The sequence below is a fragment of the Culex quinquefasciatus genome, chromosome 3, assembly GCF_015732765.1.
Source record: "Culex quinquefasciatus strain JHB chromosome 3, VPISU_Cqui_1.0_pri_paternal, whole genome shotgun sequence".
NCBI classification, from domain to species: Eukaryota; Metazoa; Arthropoda; class Insecta; order Diptera; family Culicidae; genus Culex; species Culex quinquefasciatus.
This window is the reverse complement of record NC_051863.1, coordinates 129,918,448-129,935,493: the sequence shown is the minus strand read 5'-3', so window position 1 is coordinate 129,935,493 and position 17,046 is coordinate 129,918,448. Positions and strand designations below refer to the sequence as shown.

The following is a 17,046-nucleotide window of genomic DNA, read 5'->3' as shown; positions in this document are numbered from 1 at the left end:
CCAAAACGGTTCCAATAACGGTATCGCTAGAAACCCGTCATGTTGCATATCAAACTTCATGAAATTGAAAATTATGACCATCTGAGGTCATGCCGATATCCTCTGACTCATCCTGGTCACGCCGGAACCGGTTACCGGTGGCCACTGGGGGACACTTCCGGAGTATGCAGGGAAGCATATCATGCGACATATCAAACTTCATGAAATAGAAAATTATGACCATCTGAGGTCATGCCGATATCCTCTGACCCAACCTGGTCACTCCGGAACCGGTTACCGGTGGCCACTGGAGGACAATTCCGGAGTATGCAGGGAAGCATATCATGCGACATATCAAACTTCATGAAATTGAAAATTATGACCATCTAAGGTCATGCCAATATCCTATGACCCAACCTGGTCACGCCGGAACCGGTTACCGGAGGCCACTGGGGGACACTGCCGGAGTATGCAAAGAACCCTACCATGCGACGTATCAAACTTCATAAAATAGAAAATTATGACCATCTAAGGTCATGCCAATATCCTATGACCCAACGTGGTCACGCCGGAACCGGTTACTGGTGGCCACTGGGGGACACTGCCGGAGTATGCAGGGAAGCATATCATGCGACATATCAAACGTCATGAAATTGAAAATTATGACCATCTAAGGTCATGCCAATATCCTTTGACCCAACCTGGTCACGCCGGAACCGGTTACCGGTGGCCACTGGGGGACACTTCCGGAGTATGCAAAGAACCCTACCATGCGACATATCAAACGTCATGAAATTGAAAATTATGACCATCTAAGGTCATGCCAATATCCTAAGACCCATCCTGGTCACGCCGGAACCGGTTACCGGAGGCCACTGGGGGACACTGCCGGAGTATGCAAAGAACCCTACCATGCGACGTATCAAACTTCATGAAATAGAAAATTATGACCATCTAAGGTCATGCCGATATCCTCTGACCCAACCTGGTCACGCCGGAACCGGAGGCCACTGGGGGACACTTCCGGAGTATGCAGAGAAGCATATCATGCGACGCATCAAATTTCATGAATTTGAAAATTATAACCATCTAAGGCGGTGGTCACCAAAATGCGGCCTGCGGGCCGTATGTGGCTTACCGAGTGCAGGGTTATTTTTTAGAGTGTAATAATGTTCTACAAAGTTGTAGAGCAGACAATTACAAAAATTTTGATATATAGACATAAGGGGTTTGCTTATAAACATCACGAGTTATCGCGATTTTACGAAAAAAAGTTTTGAAAAAGTTGGTCGTCATCGATCATGGCCGTTTATGGTCACTCGCGACAGACACGGACGACGAAACAACGAGAAATGCAAAAAGTAACTTTTTCAAAACTTTTTTTCGTAAAATCGCGATAACTCGTGATGTTTATAAGCAAACCCCTTACGTCTACTTATCAATTTTTTTGTAATTGTCTGCTCTACAACTTTGTAGAAAATTGTTACACTCTAAAAACTAACCCTGCAAAGTTAGAAAAAACACGAAATTTTAAAATGAAAAATTTTGTTCTAAATTAAAAAATGACCCTTCTGGGTCAATGTAGATTCGAAAAGTACATTAAATTTCCCATAAAATGACATGTTCTAAAATTTTTAACAGTCGAGTAACGGAAAATGGGAGAATTTTTAAAACTTTTTAGTGTTTTTTTCAATGAAAAATACGTTTTTTCGGAATTCTGAGTACGCCTTCAAATCGGGCGTCTAATTTTACATAAAAGTCCCTTTGACACCAAATTTCTATCTCATCACCGTTTCAGGCTGCAAATTATTGAAAAACACATCTTTTTTCGCATGTTCAAAAATGGAAGGGGTCGTACCGCCCCTCCGTCACGAGATATCAAAAAACGGACCTCGGATTCGTGATCAGGGACAAAAGTTACCCCTTAGGACAAAGTTTCACGCAAATCGAAGAGGGGCCGGGGCAACTTTTCCCGATTTCGTGTGAGTTGGTAGAGAATTACCCATTGATGACTGAAAATTGCTGAACTTCATGGCATTTCGCGGAAATATCATTATTTCACAAATATCACGCTGTCCGCGAAATCGTGAAAATTCACTAACCCTACACAGAAAAAAAAAGTTGAATTTTGGAATGTTGAAAATTTGGTAGGTTGAATATTACCTCTTTATTTGTGTAATATTACATAAAAAATGTGTAAAAATGTGAACCTGATGAATTTTTTTTCTGTGTAGTAATAAGCTAAGTAATTGCAAGTTTTGCCCTAATTGTTAATCTAAGATGTTTTATTTCATTCTAAATCAAAAATTTGTATGGAAATTACCCCTTTTTCTCGGATTTGGGAGTTTAGGTGTTAAAACTGTCGTAAAATGACCTTGAACTTCATAAACACAGACAATTTCATGGATAATTTAGATAAATATATGATATTTATGATTTTTAGAGATAAATTAAAATAAGTGCAAAATGTCGTATAACTAAGTTAGTTGTACGACATTGTGCACTTATTTTTATTAACCTCTAAAACATCGAATTTTCATAGTTTGTGAGATAAGATCATTTCAAGACAAAGAGATTTCAAGAACGATTATTTTTAGTTCATACATCACATATCATAATATCCAAACTAAATGCAGACTTTACTTTCAAATCCCAAGCCTAATTCACAAAGGTTCTAAACAAAATACACTTAAAAACATGCAAGTAGAAGTTCTTCTGTCGCTAGTATTCTGAACACTTTAAAGTAATTGTTTTTCAAGTTAATTTTCTGTTCGCGATGAATTGTATTTTTTTGTAATCATGAATTTTTCTGGAGTTTTTTTTTGAAAAATTCCAATAAACCAAATTTCTGGTTTTTGCTTTTTGGTTGTTTTTTAATACCCCTGACTCAAGGCGGTTTCAAAAACACCCAAAAAGCAAAAACTAGAAATTTGGTTTATTGGACCTTTTTTTTAAAAAAAACTCCAGATTGAATGAAATAAGTAATTGAGCTAAATGCTACCCAGGGTTGCGAATGAGCGAGCGCTCACGGAAAGCGTGCTCGCTCCAGCTGGAGCGTGAGTTTTTATCAGGTAGCTCGTGCTCGCTCACGCTCACCGGAGCGTTTTGCGCTCACGTGAGCTGGTGAGCCAAAGTAGATAGTTGTTTTTCCCTGTTGAAGCATCTGCCTGTTTGAAACGAAGTTTCTAGAACTATCTCAGCACAGGCAGCAAAAACAAACAAGAAAGTGGTCAAACAAACAAAAGTAAGCAATAAAATGGATGTAGTCGGCGAACCCAAATATACGTTCTATTTAAATTCAGAATTAGCCACGGGGTAGAATGATTTACTCTTGAGTGTGCTAACAAAGAGCTAACTCATTCTTAATGTGAAAAATCATTGACGTGAAGAGATGCACTGATATGTATAAAAAATTGAATTAATTGACAAATGTTTATTTTAAGTTGTTAGAATCCGGAGTTTTAACTCAAGGTGATTTTAAAAACACCAAAAAAATAAAATTTGTTTTATTGAACCTTTATAAAAAACAGCAGTGAGCTTTATAAAAGTAATAATCATCCCTCATATTCGGATCATTTTAGAGAATGTCCACATTCAAAAAATCATTAATTGAATCTGTAATTGAATATTTTCAGAGGCTTGGTAGCGGAAGTGTTAGATATAATTTTCTTGACGGAAGAGGAACCACCCTTTATGTGCTAAAACGTAACAATGACAATTTATATTATTTCATTCAAATGGGTTATTTCAAACACTAGCAATTTGGAGGCTTTTTGTAAAAAGATAAATGTTTCAACAATTTTACCCTATTTTCTAGAATGAGAAAGATTAACTTAATAAAAATGATCATCCGATTCCAATCACTGAACGATTTATTAAATGGTATGACTTTTGTTTAATGGTTGCTCATTCTGATCCGCACGCTGGAATGGTAGCCAACAAACTGTTTAGGTACATAAAACAGTTTAATTTTATATTTTAATCAACCAAGCATATAACATAGAATCATACTTACCCCAGCATAAATCTTCTTGAATTATTTCATTGTTTTTTAAGTTTTTCTAAGGATTACAGTCCTTTTTGTTCACGCGCTCATACCCTTCCTTTGTTTCCACTGACATGCTGCGCCTTAAGTACAAAATCTAACTTAGATTGAAAAACAAAAACTGTCTCAAAAGTAAAACGATTCGCGATACTTCCAAAGTGAGCGCTCCGTGAGCGAAAAATGAGCGCGAGCGCGAGCGTGGGGCAAACGCGAGCTGAAAAAATCGGAGCAAACGTGAGCGCGGGCAAACGTGAGCTAGCTCGCGCAGCGCTCCTCCTCACGAATGAGCGAAAGGTGAGCGCTCACGAGCGCGTGAGCGCGTGAGGAACGCAACACACACAGCATTGCTACCATACCAATATAAGACACTTTCCTCTTCTAATGCCACCATGGATGTAGAAGTGCCAAAATCCAAAACAACATGGAACTGTGTGTTACAACAGAAGCTGCCACCTGTTTGCATATGAGATTAACCCTGTCAAATTTTTCTTTTTGGATTGTGGAAACATGCTTTGTTTTATAGAAATTGCGACAAGAGTGATTGGCATTTTTATTTTCTGGATTGATTTTTATCAAAGAGGATTTCTTTTTTAATGACAGAAAAAAATGGATCAAGAAGTTGTGAAGGTTCTCAGCATAATGTTTACCCACAATTAGTACGGAAGTCATCATCATTTAACTACACAAAACTATTCGAATTCCTGTCTTTATGGTACAAGAACGAAAAACATTGTTTTTATTGAACCCATCCGTCATCCTCGCTTCGTTGCGCAAGACTAGGAAAACGACCAAAAAGAAACTATTAAACAAAATTTAAGCAACATTCCACAACTCATCTTTGGTGGATATCGTCCATCAAGAAAAGAAAACAAAACAAGACAACCGAAAAGAGAGAGAGAGAGAAAGCATCAAAACAAAAACATCACGTAAGGCGAGAGTGGCACGAAAAGAATTGACGAAAAGAGAAGAAAAAGAACAAAGTAGGATAGACAAAACTTTGATGATGAAACGCGTTGAACGCGAGCAATAAACGAGAGTTCCCTGAATAGTTGGCGGTTCTCTTGTGTAAGAATTGGGGGGAGGACTGTTGTGAGTTGGGCTCGAACCTCGAAGGTGTGTTGCCTCTCCGAAAAGGTTAAGTTAGGGCATGAGCACCATCGGTAACCTTTCCAAATAATTGGTTACATTTGCGATGGTCGCATTAAAGCAACTTTTTTCACGTTACTTTAATTTTCGTTGCACCCTTTTCAAAAGTTCTTCCCCATTTTTCTTTCGATTCACCGCCGATTGAAGCAAGGCGACCCGTCGTTTTATTTATACGAAAATAAGATGATGTAAAATTTAATTGAAACGAAGCCCAATATATAGGTGAATGCAAAACGCAAGACCCCGATCGAAACGACCTGAAAAAAAGAAGACGAAAACAACACGACTGCATCACCGCAGTTTGCCGACTTGAAAGAGAGTCACCTTTCAGTGAAGGGAACTTTGACTCTGGAAGGCAACACAAGAAGGTCTTATGCATTTTTTGTTTGAAGAGAATATGCAAATTAAGAAGGAAAATGTAGGTGAAGTTGCAGGTTCGAGCAAAAGAAGAAAAAACTGGCTAAAATATGTGTGAAATTAAAAATGCAAAATTGCAGTGATAAAAAATCATTGCGATTAAATTATTGGGCAAATTTATCATCTGAAAACGCGCGTGGCCCAGAGAGGAAAGTCAAATAAATGGACGAAAGAAAGCCGGTTTGTAGGTTTGCGGAACCGGTGGATTAGTGCAGTGGGGTTAAGAAGTAATCTTTGGGAAAACTTTTCCGCGTCCGAATTCAGAGTAGAACAAAAATCTTTGAAATAAAATAATTATAGGGGAAATTCTTCAATCTGGAGTTTTTTGGAAAGGCCCAATAAACAAATTTTTAATTTTTACTTTTTCTGCGTTTTGAATACCCCTGACTTACGGTGGTTTCAAAAACACTTAAAGTCAAAGGGCTGATATGCTATCATTAGGAGCTAGATGGCATTACGTACTAGAATGTAACATACATGACAGGGACTTGCTCAGGTATGCGAACTGAGCTCAAATCCCTAATATGAGCTTGATTGGCGCATTTAATTTGAAGTTAAATGGGAATCAATCCGTACAAATATTTTTTTTTTCGAAAGTGACATTTTTTAGTCTAGATCCTTGCGTAAGTTTTGGACATTGACGCACTCTGGAGATCGGTACAGGCCTTTCATGTTCCACGTTTCATTTACAATGATTTGATTGATTTTTTATTGAGGGCAAGACAACATTTACTATCGTATATTTCGATGATTGGGGTTGATTGCTTTTTTTTAATTCTGTTAATTCATTAAATTTGTGTCATATTATATTTGTTTACAGAAGAAGTTTATCTTGTAATTCTTCTGCATTATGGAAATATTTCTTTGTTTAATTAGAATTTGTCAATCTTGCAAGTTTGTTGAAGTATTTTTTTTAGAATTAGATATTTAAAAAAAAATGATTCAAATTTATTTACGTGCTTTTGATTCCATTCTTTAAACTATTTATTTGTTTTTTTTTTTGGGTAAATGAGATAAAACTGTTCACTCAAATAAACCTTTTCTATTGATATTTGTGAATGTGTCTTGATTTGATTCAGAGAACCTCTATTTTTATTCATTTTATTGATTTGTGTGATTGTTTGTTCTATTCAAACCCGTTTCTAGATTTTAATCACACTTTTTTTATTGTGCTTTACGTTTTCTCCTCTTCGACCTTTTGTTCATTAAAACTTGTTTTTAGATTTCATCAATATTTTTTTTTGTGATGCATCTTGATGATTTGATTAAATTTTTGAGTACATTTGAAATATGCCACCGGGACCTTTCGAGATTGAACCCAGGCCGACTGGATTAGAAGCATCCACGGTTACCCCTACACCACGGGTCCTGGCTCGATCTAATCTAATCTGATCTAATCTAATCTAACACAAACGCAGCCAGTCCGATAAAAGCATGCTGGAAAGTCTTGTGATTAGATTACACCCCAAGCACTTTCCTTGTCATTATTAATAATTGCAGTACATCCGAAAACACCCGAAAAAGTATTGCAAAAATTGAAACGGCCAGCCCTGCTACGTTGTGTTTATCGCAGAGAGGATTCTGAGAACGGATCGCATATAATAATAAATTATAATTGTCACTTAATAAAATCCCTCAACCTATTTATAATAATCACTCACCCCATGCACACAAACAGTGACACAAAAGAAATTAAAATTAACACGAAAAAACATGACTGCGCGTCACACCACGGGTCCCGGCTCGACAGGCTAAACTTCATTTCTAGTTCCTTCAAACTAGTCGATGTCGACTGACAACTTAGTTTGCATAACTTTTTAAATAACTTGCTTGCTCACTTTCTTTTAAGCTATTTACTGCTTGATAACAGATAAAAACGCTTCTAAGAAGCTGTAACTTTAAGTCAAGTGCTGATATGCCAACATTAGGTGCCCGATGAAATAACATGCCGTTTGTTTATATTCAAAGATTAAGGGAGTTTTTATTTGATTACTAACATGCCTTTCTTACTGAATTTAGGTTAGGTTTACTGGCACGTGAATTTTGATACTTCCCGTGGAATTGCGTCGATTTTTTATATCCATTACGCTAAATTAATCACTATTTAAAATATTTTCTCTTTATGCTCTAGTTATTAAATTTCAAAAATATTCAAATAATTGTTTGTTTGATTAAAAACTTATTTTCGATAACATTTATTTTCAGGTAGTATAATTTGCAAAATATTTTGTGTTTTCCTATCAAAGTTGAAAATCGCAGACTGAAAATTAAATAAATTCATTGCAAAACATTTTGAAATAAAATTTGAACCAAACATTTACTATTTCGTCCTTTTGAAATGTAAGTCTTGATTAAAAAATAGAAAATATTGTTTTCGTAAAGACCAGAAAATTTCACGAATGTTTCATATTTTTACATATATATTTTTATATATTTTTTCATATTTTTACATTGCACAGTTGCTGAGCTATCGACATCAGAAAATGTTCGGGTTGTTTGGGTGAGACTTAGAAAACATCAATTAACATGCTATAACAGCTTCAACATGAAACCAATATTTCGATTTTTTGAAAAAAATTGTTACGATTCTTAAATGTTGGCATAGGGGACATAGAGGACATCAAAACGCATCAAAAAATTTAAAAAATAAAAATAGTGCTTTTTGCAAATCAAGTTTTAGGGACAAAAAGTGAAATTAAAAATCACCAACATTTTTAACGTGTTTTTGTGGATTCAAAATAAGCGGATTTGTTGTGGGAAATACTTATTGAAAACAGTTTTTCAAACTAACTTATAGAATATTTAATACGAATTGTATTGTTATGCTACGATTGCATGATTTTCAACAGTTCATTTTTATGATTTTCCCCATTTCACCCCATCTACCCCCATTTGTAGAAAGAGACACCACGAGGAAGCTGTCCGCCGTCGCCGGTCGTCCCCGTTCGGAGATCAACGTCGCGTGAAAACGGCGATCGATCTCGCCGGCTGTTCACGAGACCAAGCAGCAAACAACAAGCAGAAGAAGTAGCCCGAAATCAGCAAAAACCCAGGCGGAACTCTCCAAAGTTGTCGTCCGGTCGTGGTCGCGGCATGAGTCGTGGTTTAAAGCTAAAACCTGTTTGTGACATTTTTGCCCATATCTCTTTCTTTATTTTCGTTATAAACTTTTCCAATATGTGCATAAAAAAATATGTTATAAATTAAGTGGAACGACCGGCGGCGGCGTGCGCGTGCAGCTCCGAACGCGAAATAAAACTACATAAGTTAAGATACGACGATGACGACGGCCGCAGAACAAAGTGTTTGTGTACTTTTTTGGTTGGTTAAGTGAACAGCTGAGATTTTAAACAAATTTGACTTATATGCTGCTAAAAGCAAGATTAGCTAAAACCAAAGTTTTTTGAAATAAAATCATAAATTCATATTATCAACCAAAGTTCATTTTGCACCTAAAGCTCAAGGGTGCAACTCCCTGATCAACGGGAATCTCTATCGTGGTGTTTATATTGGTGATTCCGGAAAACACAACCTTAGCGTCGAAATCCAGCTGAGTTTGGGCGCTACTTCTTCTTGAGGTCTTCTTTCTCCTTTGTGCCTGAAACCGGAATGCATGCCGGTCGAAATTTTGAGCCAGTTGAAGAGGTGACTAACTTTTTGCTTAACATGGTTTGGCCGCCAAAAAATAGACAAACAGAAGGAAAATACGAGCCATGGTGCGTGTGAGCACGATTAGAGAAAGTATCAATCACTAATCAGATCATGGTCATTTGCATAAAGATTTGGGGACCCGTTTATGATGGAATTTGATGAGTTGACAGAGATGCTATCTGTCAGAGATAAGTTCAGGTTATACATATTTTTTTCACATTAATTTAGTGAGTTTAACTGAATTTTCAACAACTGAATTTTTAATTAACGATTCAGATTTACATTTCTTATTACTGAATTTTCAGTTAACTGATATTTGTTTTTCTGACAGAAGATTAAATGAAATTTCAGTAAAATAATAGGCAACACAACTTAAATTTTAGCATAAGAAATGTTAGTTTGGTTTTCTTGAGAATTGTAAACAAAAAAAAAAGAAAAAACAAAAAAAAAACAAAAAACAAAAAACAAAAAACAAAAAACAAAAAACAAAAAACAAAAAACAAAAAACAAAAAACAAAAAACAAAAAACAAAAAACAAAAAACAAAAAACAAAAACAAAAACAAAAACAAAAACAAAAACAAAAACAAAAACAAAAACAAAAAACAAAAAACAAAAACAAAAAACAAAAACAAAAACAAAAAACAAAAAACAAAAACAAAAAACAAAAACAAAAACAAAAAACAAAAACAAAAACAAAAAACAAAAACAAAAAACAAAACAAAAACAAAACAAAAACAAAAACAAAAAACAAAAACAAAAACAAAAACAAAAACAAAAACAAAAAACAAAAACAAAAACAAAAAACAAAAACAAAAACAAAAACAAAAAACAAAAACAAAAACAAAAACAAAAAACAAAAAACAAAAAAAAAAACAAAAACAAAAACAAAAACAAAAACAAAAAACAAAAACAAAAACAAAAAACAAAAACAAAAAACAAAAAACAAAAACAAAAACAAAACAAAAAACAAAAACAAAAAACAAAAACAAAAACAAAAACAAAAAACAAAAACAAAAACAAAAACAAAAACAAAAACAAAAACAAAAACAAAAACAAAAACAAAAACAAAAACAAAAAACAAAAAAAACAAAAAACAAAAACAAAAAACAAAAAACAAAAACAAAAACAAAAACAAAAAACAAAAAACAAAAAACAAAAACAAAAAACAAAAACAAAAAACAAAAACAAAAAACAAAAAACAAAAACAAAAACAAAAACAAAAACAAAAACAAAAACAAAAACAAAAACAAAAACAAAAACAAAAACAAAAACAAAAACAAAAACAAAAAACAAAAAACAAAAAACAAAAAACAAAAAACAAAAAAAAAAACGAAAAACAAAAAACAAAAAACAAAAAACAAAAAACAAAAAACAAAAAACAAAAAACAAAAAACAAAAAACAAAAAAACAAAAAACAAAAAAACAGAAAACAAAAAAACAGAAAACAAAAAAAAACGGCCATTGCAATGTTAGAAGATCATAAAATCAAGTTATCGGATTAGCTTACAGCAGCGATTCTCAACGGGGGTACCGGGCCTACTTGATTTACACGGTAGGGGGTATCAGCCTAGAAGAAGGTTGAGAATCGCTGGCTTACAGGATTTCTATCCGTGTTGTCGGCTGATTTCGTAGAGAATTGCTCAGATGCATTCTGGATCAAAAATAAAATCATTTTCAAAACAAACATTGCTGACCGGCAATCCGGCTGATGAATCACATTTTATCTTTTGAATATTCTGATCTAGCTCTTTAAACTAACAATTTTTGAAGCCATCATTTATTTTGATTTTCAAACGTTTTAGCCCTAGTTCAAATGTACAATTTCTAGAATAGCTAGCTTCCTAAACTAACGAGCTTAAAGTGAACGATTACCTTTTTTCCGCTTGTCCGCTCACTCAAATCAAATCCTTCCGCTTACAACCACTCAATTAACTGCTTTCCAAACTCTGCAAAATCCGCAACACAACATAAACGCTCCCACACAGACTAAACTCACAGTTCTTCCGAAACACTTCCAGTGTTGACTACCGAAACTATTGCTCTTCTTCAAGCCCGCCAAACTTTGTTTAAACTCAGCTCACAGGCACACACACGCTTCGCCGCCGGTTGTTTGCCTGACCATACACAACCCTTCCCCCTTTCGACAAACTTAATTATTTGAGACCAAACCGCTCCGCAACACTTCTCACTTTCCTTCCTTCGCAAACAGCAATTTTACATCAAATCGCATGCAGGCGCAACAGCAACTTCTAGAGTAAAATTACCCGCACGAAACTTTTTGCTTGCTCTCACGCGCGCCCTCAGAAACAGCTCGCGCACACACACAGGAAGCTCACATTCCTCCTCTCCACGCAACTCTTCTTCTCACCACCAATCCCAGCGCTTGCTGCGTTCTCTCGCACGACTCTATTTGCGCGACGAACTCCGCCCGCCCCTCTCTTCTTCTTTTGCACGCGCACTGCAATTGGCACCCTCGTACACTCTGCACCTAGCACACTTTGACTTCCGTTGACCGACCCCTGCCACGGCAAGCCCGTCGTCACCTACTAAGCCACCAGAATTGCACAACTTCCCTCGGTTCAACTTTCGTTTCGCTGGCACATTCCCACAGGATTCTGCGGGATGACCTCCCTGGCCGGGGAATGCGACCCGCCCGGGGAATTCCGGACCTCCAACCACGCACGTTCGAGCGAGGTCGTTGCGAAAAACTCCGCAACAACAACTCTTTCAGCAGCAGCAGCAACAACAACAACCGAACTTCGAAATTCCTCCACGACGTTGGAGCACTTCCCACAGGTACCGCTACGCGCGTCCAACTGATCCGCCGTGGTCGTCGAGCAGAGTGGGGAACCTAAACGGCCCAAACCTTGCAGGCCGGCTGTTCAACGAAACGGAACGGTGCAAAAAGTCATTCCCGGCAAGCGAGTAGGCTGTGGTGATGGCGGGGAGTTGCACTCACTCACACCACTGGGGAGCGCAGTAGGCGCAAAAGTTGTTGTGCTAGGTTGTTGTCATCGACGGAGGAAAACGGCCAAACTCAGCAGGCCATGTGCACTTTGGGACGAGTTCATCGCGGAACTGTTGAACCGAAACGGCTGGCCTGAAACTCCGCGCCGTGGTGGAACGAGACTGGCAGTTTTTGGTGGAAAGGGTTGAATGAATGAGCGAATGGAAACACAGGGAATGAAGAATAATGACGATGACGGTGATGATGGTGATCGGGGCGTTACGGGTCGTTACGTGGGGTGAGGTGGAGTTATGGAAAGAAGAGAGAGAATATGAAATGGAACTTTAACAGGTTATCGAGAGAGGAGTTTGCGGAGTCGCGTAGGGATGGTCGAATTTATTGGAGTTTTAGAATAAAGAATAAAACAATTCTAGAGTTTTTCAGAAAAGATCCTATAAGCTATTGTCTTTCATTTGTTTATAGGACGAATTAAAAAATACTTTGAATTAAACAACTAAACAGTTAAATAATTAAACAATTAAACAATTAAACAATTAAACAATTAAACAATTAAACAATTAAACAATTAAACAATTAAACAATTAAACAATTAAACAATTAAACAATTAAACAATTAAACAATTAAACAATTAAACAATTAAACAATTAAACAATTAAACAATTAAACAATTAAACAATTAAACAATTAAACAATTAAACAATTAAACAATTAAACAATTAAACAATTAAACAATTAAACCATTAAACAATTAAACAATTAAACAATTAAACAATTAAACAATTAAACAATTAAACAATTAAACAATTAAACAATTAAACAATTAAACAATTAAACAATTAAACAATTAAACAATTAAACAATTAAACAATTAAACAATTAAACAATTAAACAATTAAACAATTAAACAATTAAACAATTAAACAATTAAACAATTAAACAATTAAACAATTAAACAATTAAACAATTAAACAATTAAACAATTAAACAATTAAACAATTAAACAATTAAACAATTAAACAATTAAACAATTAAACAATTAAACAATTAAACAATTAAACAATTAAACAATTAAACAATTAAACAATTAAACAATTAAACAATTAAACAATTAAACAATTAAACAATTAAACAATTAAACAATTAAACAATTAAACAATTAAACAATTAAACAATTAAACAATTAAACAATTAAACAATTAAACAATTAAACAATTAAACAATTAAACAATTAAACAATTAAACAATTAAACAATTAAACAATTAAACAATTAAACAATTAAACAATTAAACAATTAAACAATTAAACAATTAAACAATTAAACAATTAAACAATTAAACAATTAAACAATTAAACAATTAAACAATTAAACAATTAAACAATTAAACAATTAAACAATTAAACAATTAAACAATTAAACAATTAAACAATTAAACAATTAAACAATTAAACAATTAAACAATTAAACAATTAAACACTTAAACAATTAAACAATTAAACAATTAAACAATTAAACAATTACACAAATAAACAAATAAAATAAACTCTTAAAGCCGATGAGAAAAATTGAAACAAAACATTATCTATAGATATTGCAAGACATTTTGTAAGTTTTATAATTTGAGTACCTCTACTGAATTTTTTTTGAATTAAATATACTTTATTGAATCTTTCTTATAATAATTACATTTGGTTTACATAATAAGTGGTCAGCTGTGGCTCTTCAGCTTTAGTTTGCTTTTCGTGATTTAAACACTGTTCATTTTTATAACTTAAAAAGTATATGATTTATCATTTTTGTAACACTAGGTACAATGAGGAAAAAAAAATGTTAAGAAAACATAACCTAACCTAAAACTAACTTAATCTTACCATAAACTAAACCAATCCTTGAATCAAGGGGTATTCAGATATAGCACATTTTTCCCTGAATTTCAAACATTTTTCTTGAATCTTCTGATCCAACATTTTAACTTCTGCTAATTCATGAACCTCACTTGATCTTGTCCAGCCAGGAACATTCAAAACCATTTTGAGTACCTTGTTTTGGACACGCTGGAGCTTCAATTTATGAGTTCTAGCGCAACACTCCCAAACAGGTACTGCATACTCAATAACGGGGTAAATTATTTGTTTGTAAACTGCTAACTTATTTTTCAAAGATAGCTTTGATTTTCTGTTAATTAAAGGATACAAACACCTGATGAGAATGCTGCACTTGTTCAATATTTTATCTACATGCTGCCGAAACAAAGTTTCGAGTCAAGTATGAGACCTAAATAGACAACTTCCTTTGACCAGGGTATCGAAACATCATTCATTTTAATCAAAACATCATCCTTTGGGACAAATCTGGCCGATTTGGAAAGTGGAAAAATGATGGTTTGAGTTTTGGCTGCATTTATGCGAATTTTCCAGTCGCCAAAGTATTCGGAAAGAACGTCAAGACCCTTCTGAAGACGGCCAACTAAATATCTGGTTATTTTACCCTTATAAATAACGGCAGTGTCATCAGCAAAAAGTGACAACACACCATTACCAGGAAGAGTAGGCAAATCAGATGTAAAAATATTGTACAGAAGTGGGCCAAGAATACTTCCTTGGGGAACCCCAGCATCAATGTTGAATAATCCAGAAGCAATCCCATTCAGAAAAACCTTGAACGATCTCTCCGAAAGATAGTGCTGGATAATTTTGATAAGATACATTGGAAAACCGTATAAATACAGTTTATGTATCAAACCATCATGCCAAACATTGTCAAAAGCCTTCTCAACATCCAACAAAGCCATAGCAGTTGATTTAGACTCAAGCTTGTTCTGCTTGATGATTTTAGTTACTCTCGTAAGCTGATGAGCAGTATTATGTCCCTTTCGGAAGCCAAACTGCTCGTTCAAAATTATATTATTATCGTTGGTAAAATCCAAAAGCCTTGAATAGATGACCTTCTCAAAGAGTTTGGACAGACTACTCAAAAGACTAATGGGACGATAACTTGTTGGCGATGTTGGATCTTTTGAGGCTTCAAAATTGGTATGACTTTGCCCAGCTTCCAATTGGTGGGGAAGTAACCAAGTTGCAAACATTTATTGAAAATATTGGCTAGATGTTGAAAGAACTGATCACTCTGTTTTTTCAACACCAGATTAAAATGTTATCAAAGCCTGGAGCTTTCATATTTTTCATTTGTTTAACTGCAACTTTGACTTCCTCACCAGAAACATGGGAATCTGCAGGAAATTCAAAGGTAGAGTCATTGATTGTTGAAATACTATTGGCAACTGATGTTTCTTTACGGCTGGTCATGGAAGCGCCAAGATTATGTGAACTAACAAAATGAAGCCCAAGTGCATTTGCCTTTTCCTCGGATGTAATCAAAGGAGAATCCTCAACAATAAGAGGAGGAATAGGCTTTGGTTTGTTTTTAAGAACTTTTGAAAGTTTCCAAAATGGTTTTGAATAATTCCCAAGCTGGCTTACATGTTTTGAAAATTCTTGATTTCTGATATTGTCAAGTCGGTCTTGTATGATTTTGTTCAAATTGTTCACTGAAATCTTTTGTCATAGTCCCCAGTCCGTTGATATTGTCTCCTATAAACATTCCTAAGTCTAATCAAGTGTTTAGTATCTACGTCAATATCAGTTACCTTAAAATTAACAGGAACCTCCCGAACGTTGGCAGCCTCTGCTTGGTTGATAGCCTGCTGGATCACCTCCAGCGAACGATCAATATCAGCAGAAGTTTCCGGGTGTTGATCATAGTCGATGTTGCTGTCGACCACTTGCTGAAACTGCTGCCAGTCAACGTTGTGGTAATCTTTCCGGGTTGGTTGCCGCTGCGGAGTAACGGAAGCTCCAACCTCCACAACCACCGGATAGTGATCAGAACTCAACTCTTCAAACACCTCAGGATGAGCCACGTTCTCAGCCATATTGGTAATGAAGAAGTCGATGATTGAGTGATTCCCAGACCGAGCCACCCTCGTTGGACGATCCGGACTCACAACGTTGTAGTATCCGTTTTGCAGATCGTTGTGCAGAATCACTCCGTTCCGATTCCTCCTGCTGTTGCCCCAAACTTCATGCTTCGCGTTGAGGTCACCAGCGATGATGTACTTTGCGCTCCGCCGTGTCAGCTTCTGGATATCGCTCTTCAGTTTTGCTGCTGAACCATCTCTGGCATTCACCTGACGTGGGCAGTATGCAGCAATGAAGAGTACTGGGCCAACCGAAGTGGGAATTTCCACTCCAACGGCCTCGATGATGTCCAGCTTAAAGTGTGGCAGCCGGCGTGGCTTGAGATCACGATGAACAGCGACAAGCACACCTCCTCCTCCAGAGGTGGTCCTATCGAGCTGCGTCGCGATCTTGTAGTTTTGCAGATAAACTTTTTCACCGGGCTTCAGATGAGTTTCCGTGATGGCAGCTACGTCGATCTCCTTCTCGCGAAGAAAATCCACCAGCTCTAAATTCTTCCTCCTAATGGAGCAAGCGTTCCAATTCAGCAGCTTGAGGGACCTACGATCCATACTGGATGACGAACGAGGTCAGCACTTCAATCTGCTGGGTCTTGGTTTTGCATCCACGCAGTGCAGCGGACATCTGTTTGAAAATATTGAGGAGTTCGGTTGAGGTGTAAAGATCATTACCATTTTCCTCAACTGCTGGTTCTTGGGTTGGTCTTGGCTCCTGGCTGAAGCCCGGTGGTGGCGGTCTCGGCTCCTGGCTGGAACCCGGCCGTGGATGATTCATCTCAGCTCTCTTCCTGGGATCCAACGGCAACGGTGCCAAGTTCGGGACCTGGCGTCGCGGTTGAAGAGGTGGAAAATTTTGCTCCACC

The 17,046-nt window shown here is 36.0% G+C and overlaps 1 protein-coding gene across 1 annotated transcript in view; it reads right to left on the bottom strand.

Moving 5' to 3' along the window:
* LOC6045671 overlaps positions 1–12,510 on the bottom strand; it is a gene marked incomplete at its 3' end in the record, with an annotated part of 158,411 nt that extends 145,901 nt beyond the window's left edge. The window contains exon 1 of the mRNA XM_038261177.1: positions 11,112–12,510. The remainder of the gene's footprint in view (positions 1–11,111) is intronic.
* Positions 12,511–17,046: the final 4,536 nt, after the last annotated feature.